The 12,749-nt window shown below is 45.3% G+C and overlaps 1 long non-coding RNA gene across 1 annotated transcript; it reads left to right on the top strand.

Moving 5' to 3' along the window:
* The first annotated feature begins 538 nt into the window (after nt 1–538).
* LOC128341859 (uncharacterized) lies at nt 539–8,326 on the top strand. Its single transcript, XR_008314619.1, has 4 exons — nt 539–767; nt 3,458–3,540; nt 3,984–4,140; nt 4,707–8,326. It is a non-coding gene; the product is annotated as an uncharacterized LOC128341859 (long non-coding RNA).
* Nucleotides 8,327–12,749: the final 4,423 nt, after the last annotated feature.

Genomic DNA, 12,749 nt, shown 5'->3' on the forward strand with positions numbered 1-12,749 from the left:
GCATGTGACTTCTAAGGGGGCGTGGCCTCAAGTTCCGAGGCCCTGAGCCAGCTCTTCAGAGTCATTGGAGGGCTTCCTTTCAGGCAGCAAACACTGACCAGTGCTGGGGAGGGGGCATCCTAGTAAGCTGGGCGGGGTTGCTTGTTCCCATTTGCAAGCACTGCGACTGCCTGCCCTGCTGTCTCGTCTTATGTTCTTGCTGCAAGTCCTGACCCACCCCAGAGTCCAGAGTCAGTCCATTGCCTGTGCCCCGCCTGCTCTCCAGTCGTCTCTAAGAAATTCCATCTGACTGGTGCTTTCTCAGGCTGATGCCTCCCCCCTGCCCCCGCCAACGAGGTTTCTTTCTTTTGTAAAATGTAGACAATAAAAGAAATGTAAGAGAACTGCAACAAACTAGTTTTTCAGGAGAGGCTGAAAGGGTGAAATGAACAGTGAGTTTGTGCCTAGAGAGGTCCAGAAATGTGAAGGCTCTCCAGGTTCCATCCTGTCCCGCCTCCTTCTTGTTAAAAAAACAACCACTTGTCTTTGCATTTTCCAACCTGTGAGCAGTTGTGGCTTGCAGTTTGCAAGGCAGGAGGTTTTTCAATGGAAATCGTGCAAGAAGAGGGTGAGTTCAAGGAAGAGAAAGGAAGCCTTGACTGTATAGAAGAAGGGAAAACCCATTGCTGGTGGGGAAAAGGCCGGAACAGGGCTGCAGATCCAGTGCTCAGCTGCAAAGGAGGAGAGAGTGCCTTCCTTTTAGTTGTATGTGGAGGAAGGGGATTTTGGTAGGTGCAGCTTTTAAACTGAGAAAGCTGAGTTACACTTTCATTTTTATGAATTCAAAATTCTCTACATCCAACACATTGTACTAAATAGCCATTTAGCTCTAAAAATACAAGATGTTTGCAATTGATGTCAATATTTGCTTCCCTCAAACTGCCAAAAATTTATATTCAGTGAAACAGAATTACAATTAACTAATTTCCTTTGCTGAATTAGATATTATTCTGAACTTCATATGATTTAAAAAAAATTGAAATGTAAATAGTCATTCAGTTAAATAAAGCCAGCTTTACATTTCTATTAATGTAATTTCATTTCAAAGAAGCAGGTTAAAATTAACCTAGATTCAAATTTTGTGTGTTCAATATTAATCCAAGCAAATGGATCTAGATTTAGATTTTGAAACATAAATAACACACCTAGCTTGCTTCCACTAAGAGTAAAATTCAGTAGAAAGTTATCCATAAACATAGGAGATATTCCAGTAGAACATACATGACCCTATTCTGGTCATAGGGAAAAGAACTGGGTGTGTGGGGCGCTGCTTCTTAAACACTGTACTTTGCTTATCCTTTAATTAAATAGATGTATATCATAAAGTGAAATGACTTTTAGAGACAGGAATTTCCTTGCAAATATGATAGTTCCTTGCATATAGAACAACATATAGAAGACCTTGCTGTTGCCCAGGGTCTCTGATGCACTTCCTGCTTTATTGTATCCAGCTTTACGCTGACATTGTCTGTGTTTCTTGGTAAATGGAACATCATTTTATTTTATTTATTTAACATATTTTATACAACCCAAAACTTATTTGTCTGGGAGGTTTACAAGATAAAAACAAATATTTTATTTCTTTAAGATATTTTTATACTGCCAAATTCTTTTGCCAAATTTTTGTCCATTGCCTATCACCCAGAACTAGTTCATGTGAAGCAAAATTTCCTGTGGGGATGTCATTTTGGTAAGAAACTGTGCGGAATAGATACATATGTATTAATCACTACACATGGGTTTCTGCACAACACCTGCACAGAAGAAACTTCCATGTAGAAAATGTGTCTCTTGTAAATTGACCCTATATTTTCCATCCGTGACTGAGATGTCTGAGAGTTAGGCTATCTGAGAGTCAATAATAGAAGAACAGCACACTGCTTGTGACAGGAAGGGGCAAATTACAATGATTTCTTAGTCTGGCCAGGGCTGGTTTTGGCCCTGGCAGAACTTGGCTGTCTGCTCCTGTTGCAAATGCCTCTGTCTAGTGTGGCAAACTAGTGTATCCTCCTCCCTCCTGGTGGCAAAGTAAGCACTAGTGTGGTGAATGCACATATACCCCATCATGAGCCAACTGTCATCACAAGACAAAGGCTGTCAGGAGTTTGGGCAGGTGATCCTTTAGGACAAAGTCATGGTTTTTAAAAAGCATGAGATGAGACAGAAAATGACCCTGGAATCCTCACATAACTCCTGACGGTTGTTCTAAGTCTTTAATAAAAATGGCTCATGTTTTCAGGTTTTGATCAGCAACCATGTCTAGATGGTACAGTGTTCCTTTTAACAGGGATTTCCAGATGTGGTTGACTACAAGTCCCATCATCCCTGCTTGGACAGGGGCGCAATTTCAGTGCTTGCCCTAGGTGCTATTTTCCCTCGATACGCCTCTGTCAGTCTGGACAAGATTGGTTGAATTTCCAAGGTGCTTCAGCAAAATTCTATTCTAAAAGTAAGCAGAGGATTTGATATGTCATATAGAATACTTCAGATTGTGCTTCAATAGGGGCTGACATACCATCCAGAGATCTGTAGGTCCGAGGGAGGGGCACACACACTGCTTCTAAGGCCCTCTGCCAGAGGCGTATCTAGGGAAAAGAGCGCCTAGGGCAAGCACTGAAATTGCGCCCCCTGTCCAAACATCTGACACCCATCTTTCAGATAACTTTACCATCATATCAGCTGAAAAATATAAGTCAAGTTCGTTAATCTTTGAATCTTTCAAAAACTATTTAGCAGTGGACGTAGCCAGACCCAAAAATGCTCGAAAACTACAAATGTCAGTATGCTGGGGCTCATGAAATACCCAAATACTATGTGGAGGTGTACTTAGAAAACTAAACGGAAGTGCCTTCTAATTCTCTACTATGCATTGTAGCATCACTATTACATAAGTTTGAAAAATAAATGGAGAATTTGACTTGTGCATAAGAAAAAGAACACTTCATAAGTAGAAGCATAAGAAAAAGAACTTGTGTCCACAGCACAACAATTAAACCAAGGTTGGTGCAGGGAATTGTCCAAGATGTGTTCTCCAGTTGACTGTATCTTGGAAATGTGGTTTTTACAACTTTTACAACCCTTCCAGAGAGTTTCAAAAATCAAAATCTATCACAGAGAGGTAGTAAGAAGCAGCTTTTGAAAGGGAATCTCTTCCCCTGCAGATTCGTTTAGCCCCTTCCTTACTGATCTTCAAATCTCTATTGAAGACTTTTCTTGTTCGCCAGGCTTTTGCCCTGTAGTTGATCTATTTGCTTTTGGTTGGTTACTTTCATTTTTAATTCAGAATGTCATGTTTAATGTTGTCTTGCTTGCATGTTTTTGTGCACCGCCCGGAGTCTTTGGAGTGGGCAGTATATCAAATGTTTCTAATACATACATACATACATAAGAAAGACAGAAATCTTCCCCTCTCTTTCAGATGTACCCTGATGAGGCCTCTCTCGAGGCTCGAATTCAAGGAAAAAGCCACGTCTCAGCTGCATCGAGTGATGAATATCAAGTGTATGTGAATTAGCCTTTAATATTGCTTGCAGTTGGGGCCGTGGGGGGGGCACATTCTTTTAATTTGGTCGGCCAGTTGGATGATCTCCAAAAAGGAATCCATAGGCTCTGTGGATCTTTTTGGATCTTTCGAGTCTTGGTGGTTTTTGATATCATTGATCATGGTATCCTCCTGGAGCGCCTGAAGCGGGTTGGGAGTGGGAGGCACCGCTTGGCAGTGGCTCTGTTCCTACCTCTCTTGTAGGTTCCAGATGGTGTTGCTTGGAGATTGTTGCTCTTCAAAAGAAAAGCTATTGTTTGGGGTTCCGCAGGACTCCATTCAATCTCCAATGCTCTTTAACATCTACATGAAAGTGCGGGGAGAGATCATGGGGGATTTGGTGCAGGGTGTTATCCATATGCTGCTGATAACCAAATCTATTTCTCCATGTCAACTTCATTAGGAAATAGCCTATCTTCCCTAAATGCTTACTTGGAGTCAGTAATGGGCTGGATGAGGAAAAACAAACTGAGGTTGAATACAAGGAAGATGACTGGAAGATAGGAAGTGGCTTAGATCTGTCTGTTCTGGAAGGGGTTACACTCCCCCAGAAAGAGTAGGTATGTAGTCTGGGAGTAGTTCTGGACGCAAACCTCTCCCTGGTCTCTCAAGCTGAGGAAGTGAGCAGGATGGCTTTCTATCAGGTGCAGCTGATATGCCAGCAACATCCATATCTGGAAATCAATGACCTTAAAACAGTGGTGCATATGCTGGTAATATCCAGACTTGACTACTGCACGGTATGTTGGGCTGTCTTTGGACGTATTCCAAGAATTGCAGTTGGTACCTAATGCAGCAGCCAGCTTGGTCTCTGGTGTTACCCAAAGAGATCATATTACACCCATTCTAAAATAATGACATTGGCTGCCCATCAGTTTCCAGGATAAAGAGAAGTTTCTGGTTATTACCTATAAAGCCCTGAATGGCTTCGGCCCAATGTATTAACAAGCAAGCCATCTTCTTCATGAACCCCGCCGCCTCTGAAGATCATCTGGGAGGTCTGGTTTTAGTGGCTACTGGCTCAGTTGGTGGCGACCTGAAATTGGGCCTTTTCAAGGGTTGCCCTGGGACTTTGGAATGCGTGTCCTAACTAAATTGTTTTTTCTGACTTTCTTTCTCTTCTCAGAGTTTTCCAGCCAATTAAAAATGAAGACCTTTCTAAGCCAATGCACACACTGGAGCAGCTCTTCACTCCAACCCTGATATCTCAACTGCCTTCAATCAAAAAAAATCTCAGTCATCGACTCTGATTCCAAAAAAGGTGTTTTCTACCTAAGCCTGAACAGGGACTTCCAGTCCAAGACATGGATGATTATGAACTCAACAGAGCCTCCAGAGACTGCTCCACTCCCAAAAAAGGGAGACCAGAGAAGCCACATCAACATCACCCTTCATTCCTGAACATGAGGTAGATCATGATCTGCTTCACTTGGAAGGCGATACCATCAACCCTAGCTGCTCTCCTCAACACTGACCTCCTCCAGACTGAAGAGCCTCTCCTATACGATACTGATGATACAGAAGAGAGTCTACATGATACCAATACTCTCCGGGTGTCAGAGAATCTCCTTGCCATCGGTACTCTCCAAAACGCTCATCGGATTGGGTATATTGTGACTGAGAAAGTTGACATTGAGATGACTCTACATCTGATCATGCCTGATCATTACGCTTACTTCTTCGACAACAGATATGGCATTGATCATAGGAAAAACTATCTCCAGCCTTGCTCTTGGGCTTCACATCAACACCAATCTCTGGGGAGATTGGACCATCCAGACACTTGGTCCCGATCACACTCTCCTCAACACTGCAGTACTTGGTCTCAGTCAAGAGAGAAGAGAACTCAACCATGTAAGCAGCCGGATGTTGACTCTCTACCACCGGATTCCTTGACTGAAGAATCTGCCTCAGAGGAAGATGCAGAAACATCCCTGAACATTGCATCAGGTTCCACACCTTCAGATCTAATGGGAGATCCAAAGCCTCTGTCTCCATCAGAGTACCTGAAGTTCTTCACTGACCAAGTGGTCCATATGGCTAACTCTTTAGGTATCCAGATGAACAAACCTCCTAAATCTTCTCCTGATCCCATTTTTGGGCCAATTGATGCGGCCACTTGGCACTCTAACTTCCTTCCACTGAACTCTGCTTGAATGGACATTGTCAAAGCTTGCTGGGGGAAACCTGCATCGTTGCCACCTACTTCTAGGAAGCTGGAAGGTTTTTACAAGGTTCAAGTTAGGGACAGTCAGTTCCTTCTGCACCATCCTACTCCTAACTCCATGACAGTTGAAACTGCTCAGTTCCAATCCAAGAACAGAATCCTTTTGGCGCTGACAGTATGATTCAGTCAATATCTGTTGTGGTAGCTCTGCACCAGCACACGTGGATGTGTTCAACTAGCTTGGCACCTGAAACAAGAACAAGAATAGTGTCGTGGGCATGCTGGAAGAGTCCGAGGAGGAGTTGGAAGTGGAGACAGAGCTGAGAGCAGAGGAGGGTGGGCAAGGACCAGAAGTTGCAAAGGAGAGTGGGTGCGACGCACAAGGAGTCAAAGATGAGTTAGAGCTGGGTGAGGCAGCTCTTGTGGAGGAGGCATGTCCAGTCTCAGCTGTGGAGAGGCGCCGGACCACGAGACAGCAAGAGTTAAGGAGCCGCGTGCGTAGAAGGACAGGCAAAGCTGCTGACTCAGCAACTCTTAATTCACAGCACTGGGGGTCAGCCTACATAAGATGCTACCCTGCTGATAGCAACAAGAGTTTCCTGCGAGCTAATCGGCTGTGTTTGTGTATTACTTGGACTGTGTTTGGAGCCTGCACTGTGTTGACCTTGCCTGTGGATTTGGCTTTGGACTCTGTTGGATTGATTCGGACTGGACCTGGTTTGGAGAATGGATTCCTGTTAGATTTCGCTCTTCTGCTTCTGCCTCTGTTGTGCTTCGTCTGGCTAGCCTGACAGATTTACGACAAAGAGAGAACTTGCCTCTTGATGGCCAGGCTCTTGTTGGAAAGGATACAAAACGGAAAGGATACACAAACTGAGAAAGACAGGGAATTCTATGAACTCTCAGCAAGCTGCCTACAATTTTTCAAGGGGTAACAAATATTCCTGCTCTTCTTCTGCAACATCATTTTGTCCTTCCAACTACTCTCCCTCTGCCGATCATTCCCTTCATCCTTCTCAGATCTCCCAATTTCAAAAAAGACAGGACTCATTTGGGAAAGCCCAACATCCCAAATCTAAACCATCAGTATATCACCAATCTAAACCATCGATGTACAGCTCATGACTCAAGGATCTGCAAATATTCTTCCTTACAGCAATGATGTGGACTTGGGGTTTTTTGTTCAGGACTACACGACCGATATTTCCCCAGTATTTCAGAAGGCAGGATTACTACTAAAGCACAAGTTTGGCAAGACTGGTGGATAGTATACAACTGCTTGTCTGTAGTCTTTTGCTCCTCTTGGGGAACCCCTCCTTTCAAAGTGTCTGCAATACAAATTGACCACAAAATGTTACAGGGAGAATGTTTTGTGCCCTCCTCCTCCTCACACAACATTGATGTGCACAGATACCTCAGAAGCCCTGTTCAGACATTATGTTGTACTAGTTCAAGATCTCTGTACACTTGTAGATGGTTTTCTGTGAATGACTGTATGGGGTTCATTTTTAAAGGGAACCTGGGTACTGGACCCTCAAATGTATGATACAGATAGGAAGTGTACTGCTGTCCCTGTGTCCAATGTAACATGTCTATCACTCTAACTGTACACAGATCTTTGCCTGCATACACTGTACCCTCATTGTACAGATATTGAACATAACATACGAATCAAGCTACTGAGTTCTCAACCTTCTGTTGAACTGTAGCATGCTAAGAAGCAAAATCCATGATGGGGCCATGTGGATAGGAGCAGGCTTGGTTTTGGTTTAGCTGTCACCCCACTGACGTGCCTGAGTGCGCCTCCTCACTTCCCCCCATATCAGTGCACCATTTCTGTCCACTCCAATGGGCAAACGTACAGTGCTGGACTTGGAAAGGCGATTGCTCTGAAGGGGAAATGTCCCTTCTATCCAGAGGCGTCGTGTCCCAGCCCTCAGTGACATGGATGCATCTGTTATCAAGCTCAGGGTCTTGTTAGTCTCTAATCTTGTGCTTGTTTTGTGCCTGAGTCGTCTCCTCAGGCACAAAACGAATACTGGTGAATGTTGATGCTGGGGGTCTCAACAAATTCAATGGCATGAGCATTCTTATATACAACAAACACTAGAGAAAAAGCAATGTTCTTTCAAGCCTGATTCTTCACGTTGACTGTAAAAGGTTTCCGGGCCAAATACAAAGTGCTGGTTATAACCTATAAAGCCCTAAACAGCTTAGGCTTACGGTATTTAAGAGAGCGTCTTCTTCTGCATGATCCCCATCGTCCCCATCGTTCATCAGGGGAGGCTCGTCTGTGGCTACCTTCATGTCGTTTGGTGGCCACCCGGGGACGGGCCTTCTCTGTTGTCACCCCGAGACTTTGGAATGCACTTCCTGTGGGAATAAGAGTCTCCCCATCTCTAGTGGCTTTTAAAAGGGGTCTAAAGACTTATCTTTTTACCCAAGCTTTTTAACTTTTTAACTTTTTAAAACTTTTGATTGTTATTATTTATTTTAAATTGTTTTCAGTATTTGTTTGTTGTGAACCTGAGACCTTGGGTTAGGGCGGTATAAAAATGTGCTAAATAAATAAATAAATAATAAAATGGATTCCCTTTCAATATGATCTTAATCCGGTAGGTGCTGCAATTCTGTGGGTCGGTGGCTCAGCTCTACTGTCATGTGGAAAGGCCTGCCGCCCGCTGGACAAAGCAGGTCCAGGTGGGCAGTTCCCTGATGCAAAATGGCTGCCTGACTGAGATTGGGGGCAACAGGTTTGTGTGAAGCTGCTGTGCAATGAGCCCTGCCCATTGGTTGTGGGCCTTTCATTACATTAGCAGCACCATGGGATGGACCCCAGGGAAAACAGGTTTCTTCCATGTTTTAAAGGTCATGTTTAAAAGGGGCAGGAGTTAAGTTGTATGTTCCGTCTGGTAGGTGGGCTCAGCAGCAACTGGAGCTACATCATCATCACCATCATCATCATCATCATTATCCAATATCCAGTAATCCAATTCATGATGGTCTTGTCTATATGCATTTGAGTATAAAAATGTCCATAAAGTATATTGGCAAATGAATCCAATCTATACCTGGGGCTAACTTAGAAATAGCTGGCTATTTCCAGTGGAGAGATAAAATGTACCAGCAAGTACTGAGGTCCTATCTGAAACATCCATGTTTGGGGCTACAAACCTCAAAAGGAACAGAGGGAGACAGGCAAAGCTGTGATGAAATCCAACTTACATTGCAAAGAAGTCTTTCCTCATCTTCTCCCCCATTTCCTTCCCTATCTAACTCTTCCCCCCTGACTAACTATCCCTCCTGTTACTAAAAGCTGACTGTCCCTCCCTCCCCCCAGACCCCTCCCAAAACCACCCCAAACAAACAAACAACAAACAACAATATAACACTAACACTAACTGTAACACTGAATAGATAAATAAATTGATAAATAAATGGATGGATGAATAAATAGATGGATAAATAGATGGATGGATGGATGGATGGATAAATAAATAAATAAATTTGACAAACAGAAACGGACTCTCTAACACTCTCTTTCCTCTCTATCTCTCCAGCTCCTCTCCACCTCGCCTAACTCACCCACAAAGAGCAGCTGAGCCCCGGAAGTGTCATAAAAGAGGATGTGTCACGAGCCTCAGCAATGGCCATTGGTCCTCTTGCCTGTAGAGGTTGCTTCAGGACTTGGGGGCATCTCCTGCCAACTGGGCAAGAGGACCCCAAGTGGAGGGCAAAGTGGGGATTCTCTTCATGGAGCAGGGGAGGGGAGCACTTGGCTCTTTCTACCCCCTGCACAGTAACCCTCCAGTGATGGTTGCTGGTGTCTATTTTATGTTTCTTTTTAGATTGTTCTCTCACTTTGGGGACTGGGAATCCATCTTTCTTTCTTTCTTATTACTATTTCTTTCTTCTTATTATTACTTTTCGTTTAGAAAGAAGACAGGAATGGGGGGCATGACAGAGGTGCACCATCGTGCATCATGTTTTGGATGGGTTTTTGGAGTATGCTGCCACAAGATGAAGTGAAGGACAGTGCCTTAGACAGGAGTCGCTTTTCACTTGCAACTAACACTGGTGTGCTGATTTCCTTGGTGCTGCCAGGGACACCATGCTGCTGGACTAGGAAGTGGAGATTACACTGCTGCTGAGTATGGACTGCACACTAGAAGTAGGCACTCCAGCACCCTCCTCCTGGTTCAGAGCCAGCCTCCTCTCCTCTGCCTGCCTAACCTCTTGAACCCAGAGGGCCCTCCACCTGGGTGTTGCCCTTCACAGTTGGGTCACATTGGCAGGCCAAACCATGCTCTGCTGATTGACCAAACTTGTTGCTGAGCTGCGCCACCGCTCCAGTCCTCAACTGACCTGCCAGGGGGGCATGTGCAGAAATGACCTGGGCTATGTGGAGGAAGGCCCTCTACTCAATGATACCCAACCTTAGCTCTTTCCTTTTTTTGCCATGCGGTGCTCAAGGCTGGAAGGGAAGAAGAAATTCAGCCCACACATTTAAAATTAAGGCCCACAAATCTGCCAGTTTGCTAAGCACTAGGTGTCCCATCCTCCCAAAACAGTTACCCCCAGTCCCAACCATTCCCCAGGAGCCAAGGGCACCTCCTCACCAATTGTGACTCCCGAAGATGTCTGGAAACCCCCTTCTGGAGTTGGAGGAGAAGCCGGAGTTGGAGGAGGAGCCGAAGTTGGTTCAATACAGTTCCTCCTCTTTGAGAACCTCCGTCTGGGGCGCTTGCTCGTGATGGAGTCACATGAGGGGGAGGTCTGAAAGAGCTTCCTGCAGCATTGGCAGTTCCTTCGCAGCCTAGAAGAGAGCAGGGAAAAGGTCAGAAAGAGATCCTTAGGCAGACATTTGGAGGAGAGGGGGCCAATGGGACAGGGAAGGATTCCAGAACAGTCGAGGTAGCAATACAGGTAATCCAATAGTTTTCCAGGTATTGCACCATCTTCTTTCTGGCGGAGGAATTAAGTAGAGACAGCTGCCAAAACGCATTGGTGCAGAGACATTGTGTGCAGTTCTGCTCAACCCAACTCACGGAGCTTATGTTAGAGCTTGGGAAGGTATAGAAAAGGACCATGAAATAGCTCAGGGCTTCAGCTCCTTCCTGGAAGGGAAGAGGTGGAGGCAACTGGGACCTTTTCATTTAGAAAGAAGAAAAGAATGGGGGGCATGACAGAGGTGCACCCTCTCTTCACATTGTGCAGCATGTTTGGGATGGGTTTTTGGAGTATGCTGCCACATGATGAAGTGAAGGACAGTGCCTTAGACAGGAGTCACTTTTCACTTCCAACTAACACTGGTGTGCTGGTTTCCTTGGTGCTGCCAGGGACACCATGCTGCTGGACCAGGAAGTGGAGATGACACTGCTGCTGGGTGTGGACTGCACACTAGAAACAGACACTCCAGCACCCTCCTCCTGGTTCAGACCCAGCCTCCTCTCCTCTGCCTGCCTAACCTCTTGAACCCGGAGGGCCCTCCACCTGAGTGTTGCCCTTCACAGTTGGGTCACATTGGCAGGCCAAACCATGCTCTGCCGATTGACCAAACTTGTTGCTGAGCTGTGCCACCACTCCAGTCCTCAACTGACCTGCCAGGGGGCCATGTGCTTCCCCAGTGGTCAGGGAGGGCTGGAGCACACTCATCATCTTCTCCAGGAGAAGAGCAGCCGCCTCGGCACACAAGCTGCTCGTTGCAAGAAGGAATGACTTGAGTGTCAAGACAAGCTTGGAAATGAGCTGCCTATCTGCATTGGACTGTTGGCCCGCTCCCAAGCCCCAGTTCCTTGCCAGGGTGTGGATGTGTCCACCTCTTGCTTCTGTATGCACTAGAGCCAGAGAAAGGTGGAGTTCTACCGTGTCTCAACATACTCCAGATGTTGCTGAACTACAACGCCCATCATTACTTAGCCACAATAAATTGCAGCTGGGGGTGATGCGATCTGTAGTTCAGCAACATCTGAAGTACCACTGGTTGGGAACCTCTGGTCTAGAAGAGGGAAAACAAGTATTTACAGAAGGCAGAGGGCCTGCAAAGTTGCACTGGGAACTGGAAGAAATTGAGAAACCATTAAACCAAGAGTTGAAAACGCTTCTATGGTCCCATACTCAAAGCCAGTTTAATGTCCGTCAAGTATGCTACTGAGAAAGACTCTGAAATGTTCAAGGGAAAGAATTGTTTTGTTATAACTGGAAAGGAATTGCTTATGAATGGACTCCATAAGAACAGCCCTGCTGGATCAGGCCCAAGTCCTATCTATTCCAGCATCTTGTTCCACACATTGGCCCACCAGATGCTTCCAAAAAGCCCACAGGCAAGAAGAGGTGAGGGCATGCCCCGTAATTTTGTTGTTGCTCCCCTGAGAGTGATATTTGGAGGCATCCTGCCTTTGAGGCTGGAGGTGGCCTACAGCCACCAGACTAGTAGTCATTGATGGTCATGTCCTCCATGAATTTCTCTAAGCCCCTTTTAAAGCCATCCTAGCTGGTGGCCATCACTACATCCAGTGGCAGAGAATTCCATAGGTTAATTATGTGCTACGTGCAGAAAAATATGTCCTTTCATTTTCCTGGCCCTCAGTTCCACAGGATGGCCCCTAGTCTGAGAGAGGGATAAAATTTCCACTCTTTCTACTCCATGCATAATTTGATAAACCTCTACCATATCATCCCATAGTTGCCTCTTTTCCAGACTAAAAAGCCCCAGATATTGTAGTCATGCCTCATAGAGAAGATGCTCCAGGCCCCTGATCATCTTGGTTGCCCTTTTCTGCACCTTTTCCAGTTCTACAATGTCCTTCTTAAGATACAGTGATCAGAACTGTATGCACCACAGATTTGTATAAGGGCATTATAAAATTAGCATTTTTATTTTCAGTCCCCTTCCTAATGATCCCTAGCATGGAATTTGCCTTTTTCACAGCTGCCGCACACTAAGTCGACACTTTCAATGAGCTGTCCACCAAAACCCCAGATCTCAATCCTGCTCAGACA

This window comes from Hemicordylus capensis, chromosome 2, assembly GCF_027244095.1.
Source record: "Hemicordylus capensis ecotype Gifberg chromosome 2, rHemCap1.1.pri, whole genome shotgun sequence".
Taxonomy (NCBI): domain Eukaryota; kingdom Metazoa; phylum Chordata; class Lepidosauria; order Squamata; family Cordylidae; genus Hemicordylus; species Hemicordylus capensis.